Consider the following 18429-nt stretch of genomic DNA (forward strand, 5'->3'; position numbering starts at 1 on the left):
AATTCTAAACAAAACACAGCCCTTATTTTAAGTGGTTCCTTTGGAAAAAATGAATGGTGGAAAAACGATTGGAACTATTTCCTTTTTTGACCGCTAGGTTTTAAGGGTATTATGACACCTCCACTGTGTCATAATGGGTCTATAATGTAGTTACAGGATTATTGTGGGGGCGATGGAGTATGAATTAGGCTGTTTGAGAAGGGTTGTATCGTTTGAAGTACAATAGACCAACATAGCTACTGTGGTAGGTCAAAGCTGTGTGCTGTAAAACCTTGGTAGAGCATGGGTGGAGTACGCATTGTGGTGCTGTAAAACCTTGGTAGGGCATGGGTTGAGTACGCATTGTGGTGCTGTAAAACCTTGGTAGAGCATGAGTGGAGTACGCATTGTGGTGCTGTAAAACCTTGGTAGAGCATGGGTGGAGTACGCATTGTGGTGCTGTAAAACCTTGGTAGAGCATGGGTGGAGTACGCATTGTGGTGTTGTAAAACCTTGGTAGTGCATGGGTGGAGTACGCATTGTGGTGCTGTAAAACCTTGGTAGAGCATGGGTGGAGTACGCATTGTGGTGCTGTAAAACCTTGGTAGAGCATGGGTGGAGTACGCATTGTGGTGCTGTAAAACCTTGGTAGAGCATGAATGGAGTACGCATTGTGGTGCTCATGTGAATTTCCTTTCTTTTCCATTTTCAGACCAATGCCTACTTCTCAAAATTATTTTTTTTGTTTTTAATATGTAGTTATAGACAATGTTTGACGTCAACACAAAACTACAATGCTCTGATAGTGTCTGAGTCATAATACAATAAACCATTTTGTGTTGTTTCATTTTTATTGCACCTCGGGGCTGCCGAAGAGATATTGGAAGAGAGCAAATCAGAAAAAATAAAATATCAGTGGGCTGAAACATATATTTTAGAAGTCAGTTGTCAATTAAAGATGAATGTGTTTAAACATACGTTTTGTATTTCCCTTTCTGCCGTAATGTTATTGTCGTTGAGGACGGGCCCACTTTTGGGTAAACCAATCATGCAGCTCATAGAAAACTCAAAGGCGAGGCCTGGGGAGTTTGGAGTCCCTAGTCTATCATGTGATTTATATTCTGTGCCAAAACTAATGGAGTGTGTGAAATGACACTGTGTTCTTTTCCCTTGCATTCTCTGATGTCATCTTAGCCCTCTTATAAGTCAGTGTGGTTATGTGGAAAAAGCTGTCAAACTTACCGCATGAAATGAAATCTTGAGTAGGTCTACAGCAAAAGAATAGAAGGAGGTTAGTACTCAATTACAATGATGATGGTATGATTTAATAGAAAAGAGATGACCAGCAACTATGGACTAAAAGTCAGGCAATCCAGTGGTATTTCCTGACATTTCAACAAGCATGAAATAGCCTCTGAAATACGAGCATAGACAATGGAAAGGGTATGTAGGGTCAGTGAGGACAGTGTGCTTGACATGCAGTGCAGTGAATTATGCTAATTGATTGCCCTTCAGCAAAATGTTCTAATGTAAAAAAAAGGGCATTTCCATATACTGTGACAATTCCCTCAACTTAAAAGCCACAGTTTCAATAGATACAAAATTAAACAGAAATGTAGCACTAAAAAGAGAATTGAGAATAAAAATGGTAATCTCGTTCCCTCTCCTCTGAAGTTTGGAGTGTAATATAATGCTTAAGCATAACTTGGAGCACAATTATATTTAATTTACAGCTTGCTGTATTTCTCATATGTGGAGCAATACGTTACCGCACATCTTTCTGATAACAATTCTTCCTCAGGCAGGATGCTCAACCTAAAACCTCTTTTCCTTCTGAAGTTACCCTGATTTCATCTTCCCATCTTCAATGCACCATGTGTGGGAATAGAGCAGGGCATAACGAATAATGTGTATTGGAAAAGCAGTATCAGTGGCACAGTGATATGAATGCTCTGGCATCATAACATAGATGTTCAGTCCCGTACAGTAGGATCGTAGAGGGCGCTAGGCATGCGTTAGAGACAAGGCTACGATTATTTAATGAAAATTACTTTTCTGTCATCAAACACTCTTAGACTATGGTTCAGTAACCTTTGGGAGTCCTTTATAACTGTGTTGTGTTGTGGTAAGGTGTTCGTTTCAAATCAAATCAAAGACTATTGGTCATGTACACAGATTTGCAGGTCTTATAGCAGGTGCTATAAGTTTCTATGTTTACGAAGTTTCTATGCTATATGTTTCTAGCTCCAACAGTGCAGTAGAATGTTTCACAAATACAATACTAATACACCAATAATTTGAAATCAGGACGAATCCAATTAAACAAACAACAATCTAGAGTACATATATTAGAGTGAGCATGTGTCAGAATCCAGAATGGGATACGTGTAGAAAATTGTATGTACAGTAGTAGGATGAGCTATCTCAAGAATACAGTATAGGCCATACATAAATAGTGAGTAAACAATGGTATATAAACAGAATATGAGGAATACTGTGTGTGAGAATATGAGTTTGTACACAAAATTGGTAACTACATAAAAAAGGGGGCTTCCGGTTGAGCAACGTAGAAAGAAGTCGCACGAGGTCACCCCTCATAGCCTGGTTCCTCTCCAGGGTTCTTCCTAGATTCTGGCCTTTCTAGGGAGTTTTTCCTAGCCACCGTGCTTCTACATCTGCATTGCTTGCTGTTTGGGGTTTTAGGCTGGGTTTCTGTACAGCACTTTGTGACATCAGCTGACGTTAGAAGGGTTTTATAAATACATTTGATTGATTGATTGATTCTCCGACAACCTTTGTAAATAATCCTCAATTTCACCTAAATTCATTTTTCTCATGACCTCAAAAGTAATTTATTTACCCAGTAATAAACTGTACCTACACTACCATTCAAAAGTTTAGGGTCACTTAGAAATGTCCTTGTTTGGAAAGAAAAGCACATTTTTTGTACATTACAATAACATCAAATTGATCAGAAATACAGTGTAGACATTTTTAATTTTGTAAATGACTTTTGTAGCTGGAAACGGATGAGTTTTAGTGGAATATCTACATAGGCGTACAGAGGCCCATTATCAGCAACCATCACTCCTGCGTTCCAATGGCACGTTGTGTTAGCTAATCCAAGTTTATAATTTTAAAAGATTAATTGATCATTAGAAAATTATTTTGCAAATATGTTAGCATAGCTGAAAACTGTTGTCCTGATTAAAGAAGCAATATAACTGGCATTCTTTAGACTAGTTGAGTATCTGGAGCATTAGCATTTGTGGGTTCGATTACAGGCTCAAAATGGCCAGGAACAAAGAACTTTCTTCTGAAACTCGTCAGTCTTTTTCCATGCGAGAAATTGCCAAGCAACTGAAGATCTCATACAATACTATGTACTACTCCCGTAGCAGAACTGAGCAAACTGAATCTAACCAGAATAGTGACACATTTGTCACACTTAAATGTTTCAGATCATCAAACACATTTTAATATACATTTTAAACACAAAATGCATTTTGTAAGTGATTATTGGATTTATTAAGGGGAAAAAGCTATCCGAACCTTCATGGCCCTATGTGACAAAGTAATTTCCCCCCACCCCCCTCGTTAAATCATGATTTTACTGTGGTTGATCACATTTTTTGTAAAGCTGAGTTCAATTTCACTAGCCACACCCAGGCTTGATTACTGCCAGACATGTTGAATCAAGAAATCACTTAAATAGAACCTGTCTGACAAAGTGAAGTAGGCCAAAATATCTCAAAAAGCAAGACATCATGCCGCGATCCAGAGAAATTCAGGAACAGATGAGAAACAAAGTGATTGACATCTATCAGTCTGGAAAGGGTTACAAAGCCAATTCTAAAGCTTTGGGAATCCAGCGAAACACGGTGAGAGCCATTATCCACAAATGGAGAACATTTGGAACAGTGGTGAACCTTCCCAGGAGTGGCCGGCCTACCAAAATTATCCCAAGAGCGCAGCGACGACTCATCCAAGAGGTCACAAAAGAACCCACAACAACATCTAAAGAACTGCAGGCCTCACTTGTCTCAGTTAAGGTCAGTGTTCATGACTCAACCATAAGAAAGAGACTGGGCAAAAATGGTATCCATGGCAGAGTTCCAAGGCGAAACCACTGCTGACCAAAAATAACATAAAGGCTCGTCTCACTTTTGGCAAAAAAAAAACATCTTGATGACTTTTGGGAAAATAATTTGTGGACTGACGAGACAAAAGTTGAACTTTTTGGTATGTTTGGACCAAGATTACAGGTAACTTATTAGATAAATGGTAGTCATGTTGGGCGAGTTGGAATCGGTGTTGTTCTGAATCAAACACGCTAAATAAATGGACATTTTGTGGATATAACGTCGGAATTAATCGAACAAAAGGACCATTTGTGATGTTTATGGACATATTGGAGTGCCTACAGAAGAAGATCTTCAAAGGTAAGGCATGAATTATATAGTTATTTCTGAGTTTTGTGTCGCGCATGGAGGGTTAAATTATGATTGTCATGTGTTTGTTTGATGGGGTGCTGTCCTCAGATAATAGCATGGTTTGCTTTCGCTGTAAAGCCTTTCTGAAATCTGGCATGGTGGCTGGATTAATTTTGGTGTATTGCACTTGTGATTGTATGAAAGTTAAATATTTCTAATCATTTATTTTGAATTTCGTGCTCTGCAATTTTACTGGATGTTGTCGAAACGTTCCGCTAGCTGAACCCCTAGCCGTAAAAGGATAACCTTTATTATGATGATAGTATTACCATACTAATTAGATTGTATAACCCAGAATGAAGGGTTTGAACATATGAAGTGTCTGGTTTTATGTTTTGATTTCAATTTACTTTAATTGAAATATGATATAGAAGCTAAACATGAAATGCTTACATTAAAATGTAATGATTAATATCACACAAGTAATAAAAGGATGGAATGTGATTGAAATGTTTATGCTTTTCTAAATAACTAATTTCAATGTTCTGTTTGTGCTTTTTGATAAACAAATTTCTGTGTTCATGTAAGTGACTGATTGAACGCCTGAGAGAAATCCTCACTGTATTATCTGCAATTTGGTAGTATGCCCAGACCCTTGTTTTGAGAATGATATCTCAGTTTCAAGGTCTCAGCTTGGAGAGAAGAAGCCTCGTGAGGTATTGGTCTGCCACATGCATGAACCAGTATTGGTCAGTCACACGAATGAAGCAAACGTTAATTAATTATGAATGATGAATAAGCTAAATCATGCAAATATGACAGACGTTCGCTATGGTGCGTCAAGTTTGTAGGAACCTCTCTAGCACTCTGATAATAAACAATGATTCATTTAAGATTGATTTCCCTGTGTAAGAATTTCCACGAGACATACTATGCACCCGCTATTCGTTTTGGGTGAAGATCAAATAAATTAAGGTATGGCAAAGGTGTGTCTAAGATACTCCATATTCTGACCTTGACTTAATTCCCTCATAATTCCACCACGTTTACGTGTGATGAAACAATGAATAAGGTTGAGCAACCTATTGGTTTCAAGTGGAACAACATCTCCTGTCATTTTTCCAATATAAATAGCACTATAGTCACTGCATGAGCAATTCGCATGCATACTAAATCCTCCGGCAGCCAACTTCGATCCAACCCCTACAGCAGCTTGTCTGATGGACCTAATTGTGTCTCTGGCACTTCACTCATCAGAGATTATGCCACTGATGAGGGAAGCAGTGTTTTGTACTTCAGAAAATCTGAGCGTACAGCCGTGGGGCATCAGGACACCAGGAATCAAATCAAATTTGTTACATACACATGTTTAGCAGATGTTATTGTGAGTGTAGCGAAATGCTTGTGTTTCTAGCTTCAACAGTGCAGTAATATCTAACAAGTCACGTGCCCGGGAAGATGCCAGCATGATGAATTCAGCAAGCATCTTGACCACAGTGCTTCAGAAATATAGCTTTCTCACATCAAAGTTTGTGTCTGAGGTCACTGTGTCACGCCCTGACCTGAGATATCTCTGTTTTCTTTATATTTTGGGTATGTCAGGGTGTGACAAGGGTGGACACACTAGTTTTTGTATTGTCTGGGGTTTTGTACTGATATGTACTGATATGGACTGAAATGGTTCTCAATCAGAGGCAGCTGTTTATCGTTTTCTCTGATTGGGGATCATATTTAGGTAGACATTTCCCTTTGGTGTTTGTAGGTTCTTGTCTATGTGTAGTTGCCTGTTAGCACTCATTTGTACAGCGTCACATGTCGTTTTGTTATTTTGGTTAGTTTGTGCAGTGTTCATTCTTATAATAATAAAGAATGTACGCATACCACGCAGCGCCTTGGTCCAATTCATACGACAACCGTGACAGAAGAACCCACCATAAAAGGACCAAGCCTCGTGTTCAGGAGGAGCAGACATCATGGACATGGGATGAGATTTTGGGCGTGGGAGGAAGGATTCTGGATGTGGGAGGAAATATTGGCAGGAAAGGATCACCTGCCATGGAAGCAGGGGGATATAGCGCAGGAGGAACGGCGACGATACGAGGGGAAACGGTTAGCACGGAAGCCCGAGAGGCGGCCCCAATACATTTCTTTGGGGGGCACACGAGGAGATTGGATGAGTCAGGTTGGAGACCTGAGCCAACTCCTCGTGCTTACCGTGGGGAGCGTGTGACTGGTCAGACACCGTGTTATGCAGTGATGTGCACGTTGTCTCCATAGCCCGGTGCACTCTATTCCAGCTCCTCGCATTTGCTGGGCTAGAATGGGCATCCAGCCAGGAAGGATGGTGCCGGCTCAGCGCTCCTGGTCTCCAGTACACCTCCTTGGACCAGGATATCCTGTGCCAGCTCTGCGTACTGTGTCTCCGGTGCTCTGCAAAACCTAGTGTGTCCTGTGCTAGCGCCCCGCACTTGTCGGGCTCATGTGATCTTCCAGCCAGGATGCATTGTGCCAGCTCTACTCTCCAGATCTCCAGTGCACCTCCAGAGTCCAGTACGTCCTGTGTCTGCTCCTCTCACTCGCCCTGAGGCCTCCAGTGCGCCTCCACAGTCCAGAGCTTCCGGCGACAGTTCCCAGTCCAGAACTTCCGGCGACAGTTCCCAGTCCAGAGTTTCCGGCGACAGTACCCAGTCCAGAGCTTCCGGCGACAGTACCCAGTCCAGAGCTTCCGGCGACAGTTCCCAGTCCGGAACCTCCAACGACGGGCCACAGTCCGGAGCCTCCAGCGACGATCCACAGTCCGGAGCCTCCAACGACGGTCCCCAGTCCGGCGCCTCCAACGACGGTCCCCAGTCCGGGGTCTCCAGCGAAGATCCCCAGTCCGGGGCCTCCAGCGACGGTCCCCAGTCCGGGGCCTCCAGCGAAGATCCCCAGTCCGGGGCCTCCAGCGGCGGTCCCCAGTCCGGGGTCTCCAGCGAAGATCCCCAGTCCGGGGCCTCCAGCTGCTGTCCCCAGTCCGGGGCCTCCAGCAGCGGTCCCCAGTCCGGGGCCTCCAGCGACGGTCCCCAGTCCGGGGCCTCCAGCGAAGATCCCCAGTCCGGGGCCTCCAGCGGCGGTCTCCAGTCCGGGGTCTCCAGCGAAGATCCCCAGTCCGGGGCCTCCAGCGACGGTCCCCAGTCCGGGGCCTCCAGTGAAGATCCCCAGTCCGGGGCCTCCAGCGGCGGTCCCCAGTCCGGAGCCTCCGGCAATGATCCACGGTCCGGTTCTACAATGGAGTAGGGATCAGCGTAAAGAGGGGGGACAGCGTCCAGAACCAGATTCGCCACCAAGGGTAGCTGCCCACCCAGACCCTCCCCTATAGGTTCAGGTTTGCGGCCGGGAGTCCACACCTTTGGGGGGGAGGGGGGGTACTGTCACGCACTGACCTGAGATATCAGTTTTCTTTATATTTTGGTTAGGTCAGGGTGTGACTAGGGTGGATACGCTCGTTTTTGTATTGTCTAGGGGTTTTGTATGTCTAGGGTTTTGTAGGTCTAGGTATTTGTATGTTTATGGTGGACTGATATCAAATCAAATCAAATCAAATGTATTTATATAGCCCTTCGTACATCAGCTGATATCTCAAAGTGCTGTACAGAAACCCAGCCTAAAACCCCAAACAGCAAGCAATGCAGGTGTAGAAGCACGGTGGTTAGGAAAAACTCCCTAGAAAGACCAAAACCTAGGAAGAAACCTAGAGAGGAACCAGGCTATGTGGGGTGGCCAGTCCTCTTCTGGCTGTGCCGGGTAGAGATTATAACAGAACATGGCCAAGATATTCAAATGTTCATAAATGACCAGCATGGTCGAATAATAATAAGGTAGAACAGTTGAAACTGGAGCAGCAGCACGGCCAGGTGGACTGGGACAGCAAGGAGTCATCATGTCAAGTAGTCCTGGGGCATGGTCCTAGGGCTCAGGTCCTCCGAGAGAGAGAAAGAAAGAGAATTAGAGAGAGCATATGTGGGGTGGCCAGTCCTCTTCCGGCTGTGCCAGGTGGAGATTATAACAGAACATGGCCAAGATGTTCAAATGTTCATAAATGACCAGCATGGTCGAATAATAATAAGGTAGAACAGTTGAAACTGGAGCAGCAGCACGGCCAGGTGGACTGGGGACAGCAAGGAGTCATCATGTCAGGTAGTCCTGGGGCATGGTCCTAGGGCTCAGGTCCTCCGAGAGAGAGAAGGAGAGAATTAGAGAACGCACACTTAGATTCACACAGGACACCAAATTGGACAGGAGAAGTACTCCAGATATAACAAACTGACCCCAGCCCCTCGACACATAAACTACTGCAGCATAAATACTGGAAGCTGAGACAGGAGGGGTCAGGAGATACTGTGGCCCCACCCGAGGACACCCCCGGACAGGGCCAAACAGGAAGGATATAACCCCACCCACTTTGCCAAAGCACACCCCCCACACCACTAGAGGGATATCTTCAACCACCAACTTAGCATCCTGAGACAAAGCTGAGTATAGCCCGCAAAGATCTCCGCCATGGCACAACCCAAGGGGGGTGCCAACCCAGACAGGATGACCACATCAGTGAATCAACCCACTCAGGTGACCTACCCCTTCCAGGGACGGCATGAGAGAGCCCCAGTAAGCCAGTGACTCAGCCTCTGTAATAGGGTTAGAGGCAGAGAATCCCAGTGGAAAGAGGGGAACCGGCCAGGCAGAGACAGCAAGGGTGGTTCGTTGCTCCAGAGCCTTTCCGTTCACCTTCCCACTCCTGGGCCAGACTACACTCAATCATATGACCCACTGAAGAGATGAGTCTTCAGTAAAGACTTAAAGGTTGAGACCGAGTTTGCGTCTCTGACATGGGTAGGCAGACCGTTCCATAAAAATGGAGCTCTATAGGAGAAAGCCCTGCCTCCAGCTGTTTGCTTAGAAATTCTAGGGACAATTAGGAGGCCTGTGTCTTGTGACCGTAGCGTACGTGTAGGTATGTACGGCAGGAACAAATCAGAGAGATAGGTAGTAGCAAGCCCATGTAATGCTTTGTAGGTTAGCAGTAAAACCTTGAAATCAGCCCTTGCTTTGACAGGAAGCCAGTGTAGGGAGGCTAGCACTGGAGTAATATGATACATTTTTTTGGTTCTAGTCAGGATTCTAGCAGCCGTATTTAGCACTAACTGAAGTTTATTTAGTGCTTTATCCGGGAAGCCGGAAAGTAGAGCATTGCAGTAGTCTAACCTAGAAGTGACAAAAGCATGGATTAATTTTTCTGCATCATTTTTGGACAGAAAGTTTCTGATTTTTGCAATGTTACGTAGATGGAAAAAAGCTGTCCTTGAAATCATCTTGATATGTTCTTCAAAAGAGAGATCAGGGTCCAGAGTAACGCCGAGGTCCTTCACAGTTTTATTTGAGACGACTGTACAACCATTAAGATTAATTGTCAGATTCAACAGAAGATCTCTTTGTTTCTTGGGACCTTGAACAAGCATCTCTGTTTTGTCCAAGTTTAAAAGTAGAAAGTTATGGTTCTCAATCAGAGGCAGCTGTTTATCGTTGTCTCTGATTGGGGATCATATTTAGGTAGCCATTTCCCTTTGTTGTTTGTGGGTTCTTGTCTATGTGTAGTTGCCTGTTAGCACTCATTTGTATAGCGTCACGTGTCGTTTTGTTATTTTGGTTAGTTTGTTCAGTGTTCATTCTTATAATAATAAAGAATGTACGCATACAACGCTGCGCCTTGGTCCCATTCATACGATGACCATGACACACTGTCCAGCCAGAGGGGCAACCTGGCAGGGCATTAAGTGCCACGTGTAAGCTGCGGAACGCACGTGCACACAGACACACACAGGCTGTGAACTGATAGATTTGTGAAAAGTGTTGAATTGCTTATGTTTTTGCTGTTTTTGCAGCTATTTTTATTAACCCTATTTGAAGGGGTTAGTCAGTGATACATGTTTAATATTGTATAAACATAACATGTCAAATGTGCCATGACTTATAGTTTTTTCCTCTTCTTACATCTACTACTAAAGTTCAAAAAGTGTTGGATTGGAATGAACATGAGCAAGAGAGTTTCATTCCACCATATTCCTTGCACCAGTCTAGGCGCTTATCCTTTCAATCCAAGTTAGGATTGTTTTAGAATTTAAACCTAACCAATTCTATGTCCTGGGCATGGAGTTGTATGGAGTCCTCTAGTGGCCAAAAGCCTGTGTTAGCATCGGTACCGCCATTGAGGACTTTAGCCATTTTGATTTAGTCAACTGTGCGAGACTTCCAACTTCATTGGCTGATCCCTCCTGATGACTCAGTTGGCATGACCTGATAACCAGGTTGGAGTCGTGACAGCCAGGTCATCAAGAGGGATCAGCCAATGAAGAAGAAAATAGACTATTTCAAAATGGAGATGGCCACAATGGCGCTGCCCATGCTCTCTAAGACACCACCATAACACAGAGATGTTATGTCTATCCAAGTCTGAGGGGGAAGAGGCGCTATCGCGCCTTCTTCACGACTGTGCACTGTGAGTTGACCGTGATTTGGACACCAAGGAACTTGAAGCTCTCGACCTGCTCCACTGCAGCCCCCCTGATGTGTATGGGTTCGTGTCCCCCGTTTCCTTTAGTCCAATCGGCTTGGAGTCGTGTGTGAACAGGGAGTACAGGAGGGGACTAAGCACACACCTCTAAGGCCCCCCCTCCCATGTTGACGGTCAGCATCCCTCACCACCTGGGGTTGGTCCATCAGGAAGTCCAGGATCCAGTTGCAGAGGGATGTGTTCAGTCCCAGTTTCCTAAGCTTGGTGACAAGCTTGGAGGGGACAATGGTGTTGAACGCTGAGCTGTAGTCAATTAACAGCATTCTCACATAGGTATTCCTTTTATCTAGGTGGGTGAGGGCAGTGTGGGGTGCAACTTAGATTGCATCGTCTATAGATATGTTGGGGTGGTATGCAAATTGGAGTGGGTCTAGAGTGTCTGGGATGATGTAGTTGATGTGTGGCATAACCATCACTTCATGATTACAGATGTGAGAGCTACAAGGCGGTAGTCATTGTGGCATGAAGTCTTAGAGTTCTTCGGAACAAGAATTGTGGTGGTCATCTTAAATGAGAACACCTAGGTTTCTATAAATTTTTCTGCCGAAATCATTTTTTACCAAGTTGTATAGGCTCATCAGTCATTTTATCTGGGCAGGCAAATCACAGAGGATACATAGAGCAATACTTCAAAGAAGAAAACAAGATGGAGGATTGGCACTTCCAAATGTATTGCTGGTCTGGTGTCATGCTCCAGATACCAACTGGTGCTCATTAGAGGCACGCTCCTGCCAATCATCCTCCCTTTCTGCTCTTGATTTTGTGCCCCACTGGCCTTGTGTTCTTCAAAATATACGGGAAACCCCATTGTGCGCTCTACTCTGAAGATCTGTAGACAATTTCGTCAACATTTTAGACTTTCTGCCCCTTCTCTTCTAGGCCCTCTGTATCGACCACCTATTTGTACCCTCCAAACTCCACCAGGCTTTTGTTTTGTGGTGTGAGAGAGGTTTGGTTTGTTTAAAAGATGTATTTTTAGATGGGATTCCTCCCAGACACGAATGACACGTGATGTTGCTTTTGTTGTTAAAGGGAGGTGGTTCAATAAGTATAGGGAGTCATTTGTAATTTGTATTTCTTTATGTGCCCAATAAAAACATGTAAATATATACATAAAAAGTGACAGTGGAGTGTTAAAATAAGCCTGCTGAACATCTGTCTTCTGTGATGTATATGAAGTGTAATAGTGGGATGCAAACTCAACATTGAATACATTTCAACTATATCTTACATGGTACATATGTTTTCTTTTGTTTTAAGCCGATAACCATGTGTGTGAGATATATACTTTTGTTTCAAAGTAGATTTGTTTAAGACACTGTGTGACCCTGATTTAGCCCACTACAGTAAAAGGATATACAACAATTACACTATGCATATCTACAGTATATATACATCAATTGCACAATTGCACATTAAAAGCAAACAGATAACACGAAAAGCAAAACACAATCATATGAAACAAACACATTCTTCATTATAAAGGCCCTCTAACATCTGCCTAAATTGCCCTAGAGTCACCAACTCCACCAACTTTAAGGAGTTTTGGAAATCGTTCCACATGAGAGGTGCAAAAAAACTAAAAGCAGGTTTACCTAAATAGTGGATATTGAAGGGTGTCGTGGCTGAATCAGATTTAGTTGGGTAACATAGATAAATAAGATGGTTTATCTTATTTTTGTCATTAGAATGTCTTCTTTTGGGCTATACTGTTGGCAGTTGCAGTTATCCCTTCTCAGCTCGGGCTTAGTCACTTGGGGCCCAGAGAGGGGAGAGGTCAAGATTGTCTTCATATGTGAGGGTATCTTTTAAAACATGTGAAGGGCTCCACAATGTCTGTACACCAGTCACTCCCAGCTTTTCCCATTGGGGGGAGGAGTATGGCAGTGTCTGGAACCATTGTATGTCCCCTCTGAGGTTGACCTCATCTTGACCTAGTATATGACCTAAGAGGCTCACTGTCTTTTCTGATCTTGTCCAGGAGGGGGTGTATTTGAGATGGGAGTACCTTGATATATGCCATTGGATGAGGTAATGTTTTGGTCCTAAGTGGTACCAAGAAAGGGATTAGAATCTCGTTTAAAGAGACCAAACTGAACGAGAATTTTTGGATAATGCTAGCTATGGGATACTCCTCTTTGAAGAAAAAGGCCCTTTATAATGTTCCTAAGATCTGTTATTCGTCATGTGAGTTGAGAGGGGTGTGTCTTAGCTATAAATGATACTAAGAATTGTTTTGTAAGCACTCTCAGTGTAATGATGTTCGTCTGAGGAAGGTGTGTACCAAAGCGCAGTGTGGTAAGTGTTCATGTTATCTTTATTTAAACTGAACACAAATCAAAATAACAAAGAGAATGAATGAAAACGAAACAGTCCTGTCAGGTGCAGAAACACAAAAAAAGAAAACTACCTACAAAACCCATGTGGGCAAGAGCTACCTAAGTATGGTTCTCAATCAGAGACAAGACAGACAGCTGTCCCTGATTGAAAACCATACCCGGCCAAAAACAAAGAAATACAAAAACATAGAAAAAAATAACAGAACGCCCACCCTTGCCCTGGCCTAACCAAAACACCCTGGCCTAACCAAAAAATTGAATAAAAAGCCTCTCTATGGCCAGGGTGGGACATTTATAGACACTGAATTGATAAGAGAGTCACAGGGCTAAGTTCATATGTAATTAAAGATGGACTTTATAATATAACTCTGACGTGTGTGGTTTGCTCTCTCAATGTTTATTAATACAGGAAATTACCACGACAAGGGATCTCCAGGGTTAGCCATCCCTGAGTCCAGATGTTTTATGTTATTTAACGAAGAAGCCTAGTTTAATTCTTAATTTCTTAACAAACTCGTCAACATTTTGAAAGATAGTTTTTCATCATCTAGATGCCTAGATATTTATAAGCGGGGACACAATGAGGACACCATCCAAAGTTCTTATGCAGAAATCAGATATATTCCTATGTGATTTGGAAAATAACATGTACTTGGTATTACCTGCATTAAGTACCAAATTCACCTCAAAGGCTTTCCACGGAACAATAAAGGCTAATTGAATTACTGACAGAGCCTGGTCTGCTGTGGGGGCAATAGCATACATCTGTTTGTTTTTTTTTTACAGATAAACCAATGTTGTTAATGTAAATAGTGAAAAGAACTGGACCAAGAATCGATCCCCGTGGGACACCTTTTTTATATGTGTAAGGGATTTCTTCCATTGACGGAGAGGCGGACCAAAGCGCAGAGTGGTTATTTTGATTCATGGTTTAATAAATCACTTCACATGAACAAAAAACAAGAAACATGAAAACCCAAAACAGTCCTATCTGGTGCAAACACAGAGACAGGAACAATCACCCACAAAACCCAACAGGCTACCTAAATATGGTTCCCAATCAGAGACAATGACTCACACCTGCCTCTGATTGAGAACCATATCAGGCCAAACATAGAACTAGACAAACTAGAAACTAGACATGAAACATAGAATGCCCACTCAGCTCACACCCTGACCAAACAAAACATAGAAACATACAAAGCAAACTATGGTCAGGGTGTGACAGAGAGGCTCTGGCGCCCCCACGGTGGTAATGGATAGACCGGACCATGCAGGCGCACTGGAGCTCTTGAGCACCGAGCCTGCCCAACCCTACCTGGTTGCATGCTCCCGGTCGCCCTGCCAGTGCGGCGAGGTGGAATAGCCCGCACTGGGCTATGCAGGCGAACCGGGGACACCATGCGCAAGGCTGGTGCCATGTAAGCCGGCCCAAGGAGACGCACTGGAGACCAGATGCGTAGAGCCGGCTTCATGGCACTTGGCTCGATGCCCACTCTAGCCCGGCCGATACGCGGAGCTGGAATGTATCGCACCGGGCTATGCACCCGCACTGGGGACCCGTGCGCTTCACAGCATAACACGGTGCCTGCCCGGTCTCTCTAGCCCCCGGTAACCTCCCCCCAATCCATTTTTGGGGCTGACTCTCGGGCTTCCATCCACGCTGCCGTGCTGCCTCCTCATACCAGTGCCTCTCCGCCTTCTCCGCCTCCAGCTCTTCCTTGGGGCGGCGATATTCTCCAGGCTGTGCACAGGGTCCTTTTCTGTCAAGGATCTCCTCCCAAGTCCATTCCTCCAAATAGTGCAGCCTCTCCCACTGCTGCTGCTGCTGCTGCTTGTTGTCACGCCGCTTGGTCCTGCTGTGGTGGTTGATTCTGTAAGGGATTTCTTCCATTGACGGAGAGGCGGACTAAAGCACAGCGTGGTTATTTTGATTCATGTTTTAATAAATCATTTCAATTAACAGGTGTGCCTTCTTAAAAGTTAATTTGTGGAATTTATTTCCTTCTTGATGAGTTTGAGCCAATCAGTTGTGATGTGACAAGGTAGGGGGTATACAGAAGACAGCCCTATTTGGTAAAAGACCAAGTCATATCATGACAAGAACAGCTCAAATAAGCAAAGAGAAATGACAGTCCATCATTACTTTAAGACATGAAGGTCAGTCAACACAGAAAATTTACATTTACATTTACATTTAAGTCATTTAGCAGACGCTCTTATCCAGAGCGACTTACAAATTTCAAGAACTTTGAAAGTTTTTTCAAGTGCAGTCGCAAAAACCATCAAGCGCTATGATGAAACTGGCTCTCATGAGGACCGCCACAGGAAAGGAAGACCCAGAGTTACCTCTGCTGCAGAGGATAAGTTCATTAGAGCTACCAGCCTCAGAAATTGCAGCCCAAATAAATGCTTCACAGAGTTCAAGTAACAGACACATCTCAACATCAACTGTTCAGAGGAGAATCAGGACTTTATGGTCGAATTGCTTCAAAGAAACCACTACTAAAGGACACCAATAAAAAATAAGATACTTTCTTGGGCCAAGAAACACGAGCAATGGACATTAGACTGGTGGAAATGTGTCCTTTGGTCTGGAGATTTTTGGTTCCAACCTCTGTGTCTTTGTGAGATGCGGTGTGGGTGAACGGATGATCTCTGCATGTGTATTTCCCACCATGAAGCATAGAGGAGGAGGTGTAATGTTGTGGAGGTGTTTTGCTGGTGACACTGTGATTTATTTAGAATTCAAGACACACTTAAACCAGCATGGCTACCACAGAGTTCTGCAGCGATATGCCATCCCATCTGGTATAAAAGGAACTGAGGTGCCATTTTGGATGCACAAAACAAAAAGACTAGTCTTAGAGAAACAGAAGGGAGAAACATTTTGTTTCAATTTATTTTTTTTATTTGCCAGAAAGAAAAAAGTAGATTAGAATATAATTCATATTCAAATGCTAATGCAGGAACATTTGTCTAAGCAGCTCTGGCCCATATTATTTGACAAGTGCCTAACTCAGGCAGGAGATTAGCTATAGCAGTAGAAGAAATGCAGTGTTTTGGGGGACCCAATTGGCACCCTATTACCTATACAGTGCACTAAGTTGGACCGCAACTCAGGTCAAAAGTAGTGCACTATGTAGGAAATATAGTGCCGTTTGGTACACAGACTTTGTGAAAGGGAAATTAATTTTAATAAGGCTACTTATATACGCCTGCATGGACAACTAAAGCCCTAGTACAGAATACAATCAGACAACATACCCATTCAGTGTGCTATCACCACCCAGTTGTGTCCCACATGGCACCCTATTCCCTATATAATGCACAATACCCTGTGAAACCTGGTCAAAAGCAGTGCACTTTGTAGGGAATAGGGTGCCATTTTGGATTAAATCTCAGTCAGTGTGGAGCGAGACTGGGAACTAATGGGCCTCATTACAGACCAGTACAGGTGCTCTCCATAGAACAGTAAAGGATTCCGCTCTGCAGGCTCAGTGTCTATGAGAGGATTTTATTATGACTGAGTGGGTATTCATATGCAAATGCAACTGAACATAGCATTATATGAGATGTAAAATGTGTTGTAATATATTTAATAATTAACTATATATATTGCTAGCTTCAGGGATTTGATAACAGCTATATTTATCAGCGAATGAAGGGCTTTGAATATGTCGCTATTAAGCCAGGACTGAATGGCTATAACCAACTGTCATGACATTGCCCTCTTTGGGTACAGCAAGCCCCATCCCCCTCTCCCTGCCTCCCCCTTTCCTCCTTCAACTAGGCTACTGTGGTCAGAGAGAGGTTGTAAATTCCTGAGGATCTCCTCATGGCCACACAGTATAGAGATAGAGTGAAGTTTCATAGAGAACAAAGGAATTTCTGTATCGGAGGACGCATGACTTTCAACCTTCGTCTCTCCCGAGCCTGTACGGGAGTTGTAGCGATGAGACAAGATAGTAGCTACTACATCAATTGGATACCACGAAATTGGGGAGGAAAAGGGGTAAAATTTAAATTAAATTAAAATAAAAAAGAATCCAGCTACGAACTGGTCCATTTGTTACAACTCGGGGAAGCTCATGGGAGACGGTGCGGCCACATTACCATAATGCTGTATATATAATAGCCTCAGATATGAGGTTTGCATCTAATTGTTGTATAAGATGAATGAGTGAGTATGATACTGTTTGTAAAATTGTGTAATGTGATTTTGGACTGTTTAATGAAGGAAACTCCAATTCCCTTTTGAGTTGAACTAAATCAGAGGACCGCCCATGAGCCCAGTTAGGGTCAGGCATCCTGGGACAGCCCCTTTTCTGCAATTCCGAATAAAACTTTGAGAAATTCTCAGTAGACCATGTTTTCCTCCATTAGGAGGGCAAAGGTTGTAGACCATTGCTGAATCTTTTAACCATACCACGTGGTTAAACTCTTAAACTATCGATACCAGCAGAATAAGAACAAGTCTTTGATATTAATTACTAATCTGCTGCTAGGAATTCGGTATCATTGAATGCGAAGTACGACAACCGCTGAAACATCCATTCTACAACAACATGAATTAATGTCGCTCTGACATTTATTGGATATTTCAAACTGTTTTAACAAATCAAAAAACGAAAAATTGGGCGTGCAAAATTATTCAGCCCCCTTCAGTTAATACTTTGTAGCGCCACCTTTTGCTGCGATTACAGCTGTAAGTCGCTTGGGGTAATTTTTTTCCCATTCCTCCTTGCAAAACAGCTCGAGCTCAGTGAGGTTGGATGGAGTGCATTTGTGAACAGCAGTTTTCAGTTCTTTCCACAGATTCCCGATTGGATTCAGGTCTGGACTTTGACTTGGCCATTCTAACACCTGGATATGTTTATTTTTGAACCATTCCATTGTAGATTTTGCTTTATGTTTTGGATCATTGTCTTGTTGGAAGACAAATCTCCGTCCCAGTCTCAGGTCTTTTGCAGACTCCATCAGGTTTTCTTCCAGAATGGTCCTGTATTTGGCTCCATCCATCTTCCCATCAATTTTAACCATCTTCCCTGTCCCTGCTGAAGAAAAGCAG

This window comes from Oncorhynchus masou, chromosome 22, assembly GCF_036934945.1.
Source record: "Oncorhynchus masou masou isolate Uvic2021 chromosome 22, UVic_Omas_1.1, whole genome shotgun sequence".
Classification (NCBI taxonomy): Eukaryota; Metazoa; Chordata; class Actinopteri; order Salmoniformes; family Salmonidae; genus Oncorhynchus; species Oncorhynchus masou.